The following is a 3926-nucleotide window of genomic DNA, read 5'->3' on the forward strand; positions in this document are numbered from 1 at the left end:
TTAAAATTTTTCCTACGGTTTCACCAAGATCCATCTATGAGTTCATCTAAGCAACGAGTCATGGGAGAGAGATTGCATCTACATACCACTTGTAGATTGCGTGTGGAAGCGTTCGAGGGAACGATGATGATGGAGTCGTACTCGCCGTGATTCAGATCACCGATGACCAAGTGCTGAACGGACAGCACCTCCGCGTTCAACACACGTACGGTACGGACGACGTCTCCTCCTTCTTGATCCAGCAAGGGGGAAGGAGAGGTTGAGGAAGAAGGCTCCAGCAGCAGCACGACGGCGTGATGATGGTGGAGAGGCAGTACTCCGACAGGGCTTCGCCAAGCGCACAACGGAGGAGGAGAGGTGTTGGGGAGGGGAGGGGCTGCGCCTTGGATCAGGTGTTCAGCCCTCCCCTCGCCCCTCTATTTATAGGGGAAGGGGGAAGGGGGCCGGCCCCCTCTAGATGAGATAGGGGGGGGGGCGGCCAGGGAGGGGGCTTGCCCCCCAAGCAAAGGGGGTGCGCCCCCTTAGGGTTCCCCCCCAACCCTAGGCGCATGGGCCCAAGGGGGGGGGCGCCCAGCCCTCCAGGGGCTGGTTCCCTGCCCCACGCGGCCCATGTGGCCCACCAAGAGGGGTGGCCCCTCCCGGTGGACCCCCGGAACCCCTCCGGTGGCCCCGGTACAATACCGATATGCCCCCGAAACTTTCCGGTGTCCGCATGACAACTTCCCATATATAAATCTTTACCTCCGGACCATTCCGGAACTCCTCGTGACGTTCGGGATCTCATCCAGGACTCCGAACAACATTCGGTAATCACATACAAGTCTTCCTAATAACCCTAGCGTCACCGAACCTTAAGTGTGTAGACCCTACGGGTTCGGGAGACACGCAGACATGACCGAGACGGCTCTCTGGTCAATAACCAACAGCGGGATCTGGATACCCATGTTGGCTCCCACATGCTCCTCGATGATGTCATCGGATGAACCACGATGTCGAGGATTCAATCAACCCCGTATGCAATTCCCTTTGTCAGACGGTATGTTACTTGCCCGAGACTCGATCGTCGGTATCCCAATACCTCGTTCAGTCTCGTTACTGGCAAGTCACTTTACTCGTACCGTAATGCATGATCCCGTGACCAGACACTTGGTCACTTTGAGCTCATTATGATGATGCACTATCGAGTGGGCCCAGTGATACCTCTCCGTAATCCGGAGTGACAAATCCCAGTCTCGATCCGTGTCAACACAACAGACACTTTGGGAGATACCTGTAGTGCACCTTTATAGTCACCCAGTTACGTTGTGACGTTTGGTACACCCAAAGCACTTCTACGGTATCCGGGAGTTACACGATCTCAAGAGATACTTGACATTGGAAAAGCTCTAGCAAAACGAACTACACGATCTTGTGCTATGCTTAGGATTGGGTCTTGTCCATCACATCATTCTCCTAATGATGTGATCCCGTTGTCAATCATATCCAATGTCCATAGTCAGGAAACCATGACTATTTGTTAACCAATGAGCTAGTCAACTAGAGGCTTACTAGGGACGTATTGTGGTCTATGTATTCACACGTGTATTACGATTTCCGGATAATACAATTATAGCATGAATAAAAGACAATTATTATGAACAAGGAAATATAATAATAATCCTTTTATTATTGCCTCTAGGGCATAGTTCCAACACTTCATAGTGTCCAGCAGATATAAATCCCAAGTGACTCAAAGAATAGAGCTATGTTCCCCGGAAACGGCGCTAGAAAAAGATCTTGATAACCCACAAGTATAGGGGATCGCAATAGTTTTCGAGGGTAGAGTATTCAACCCAAATTTATTGATTCGACACAAGGGGAGCCAAAAAATATTGTCAAGTATTAGCAGCTGAGTTGTCAATTCAACCACACCTGGAAACTTAGTATCTGCAGCAAAGTGTTTAGTAGCAAAGTAATATGATAGTAGTGGTAACGGTAACAAAAGTAAAGACAGCAAAAGTAATATTTTTGGTATTTTCTATTGATTGTAACAGTAGCAACGAAAAAGTAAATAAGCGAGAACCAGTATATGGAAAACTCGTAGGCACCGGATTAGCGATGGATAATTATGCCGGATGCGGTTCGTCATGTAATAGTCATTACATAGGGTGACACAGAACTAGCTCCAATTCATCAATGTAATGTAGGCATGTATTCCGTATATAATCATACGTGCTTATGGAAAAGAACTTGCATGACATATTTTGTCCTATCCTCCCGTGGCAGCGGGGTCCTATTGGAAACTAAGGGATATTAGGGCCTCCTTTTAATAGAGAACCAGAACAAAGCATTAGCACATAGTGAATACATGAACTCCTCAAATTATGGTCATCATCGGGAGTGGTCCCGATTATTGTCACTTCGGGGTTGCCGGAATCATAACACATAGTAGGTGACTATAGACTTGCAAGATAGGATCAAGAACACATATATTCATGAAAACATAATAGGTTCAAATCTGAAATCATGGCACTCGGGCCCTAGTGACAAGCATTAAGCATAGCAAAGTCATAGCAGCATCAATCTTAGAACATAATGGATACTAGGGATCAAACCCTAACAAAACTAACTCGATTACATGATAAATCTCATCCAACCCATCACCGTCCAGCAAGCCTACGATGGAATTACTCACGCACGGCGGTGAGCATCATGAAATTGGTGATGGAGCATGGTTGATGATGACGACGGTGATGAATCCCCTCTCCGGAGCCCCGAACGGACTCCAGATCAGCCCTCTCAAGAGAGATTAGGGCTTGGCGGTGGCTCCATATCGTAAAATGCGATGATTTCTTCTCTCTGATTTTTTTTCTCTCCGAAAGCCAATATATGGAGTTGGAGTTGGCGTCGAAGGGCCACTAGGGGGCCCACGAGGTAGGGGGGCGCGCCCCCACCCTCGTGGACAGGGTGTGGCCCCCCTGGTCTTCATCTTTGGCGAGGATTTTTTATTGTTTTTTCTAAGGTGTTCCGTGGAGTTTCAGGTCATTCCGAGAACTTTTATTTTCTGCACATAAAACAACACCATGGAAATTCTTCTGAAAATAGCGTCAGTCCGGGTTAGTTCCGTTCAAATCATACAAGTTAGAGTCCAAAACAAGGGCAAAAGTGTTTGGAAAAGTAGATACGACGGAGAAGTATCATTCACCATACATGCATGCTACGGGAATCACAAAGTTTAGCACAAGTATCTCTCAGATTCACAATTACTCCACTAGACTGACTCTAATATCACCATCTTCATATCTCAAAATAATCATAAAGAATCAAACTTCTCATAGTATTCAATGCACTTCATATGAAAGTTTCTATTATATCGATCTTGGATGCCCATCATATTAGGACTAATTTTATAACCAAAGCGAATTACCATGTTGTTCTAAAAGACTCTCAAAATAATATAAGTGAAGCATGAGAGTTCATAAATTTCTATAAAATAAAACCACCACCGTGCTCTAAAAAGATATAGGTGAAGCACTAGAGCAATATTGTCTAGCTCAAAAGATACAAGTGAAGTACATAGAGTATCTCTACTCTAATGGACGAATTGGTTGAATAGTCCCCCCCACTTTCAGCCGGTTTATTTTCAACCGGTTTATTTTCAACCGGTTTTTCTTCGTCCCACCTCCCACCAGCCCCTCCCATCGGTTTTTCTCTTTTCTCGTCTGACCGGAAATACCCAACGTATTTATGGTAATCAATCATAATTAATCCACGTATAGTAATAAATCAATCCAGGTATGGTAAGGTCATAACTCAGGAAATTTTGAATATGGCAATTATATGGTAATAAATTTAAATTACCCCAAAGGCTATCAATCCAGATATGGTAAGGCCATAACTCGGGAATCTCTACTCTAATGGACGAATTGGTTGAATAGTCCCACCCA

Source organism: Triticum aestivum, chromosome 3B, assembly GCF_018294505.1.
Source record: "Triticum aestivum cultivar Chinese Spring chromosome 3B, IWGSC CS RefSeq v2.1, whole genome shotgun sequence".
In the NCBI taxonomy this organism is placed as follows: domain Eukaryota; kingdom Viridiplantae; phylum Streptophyta; class Magnoliopsida; order Poales; family Poaceae; genus Triticum; species Triticum aestivum.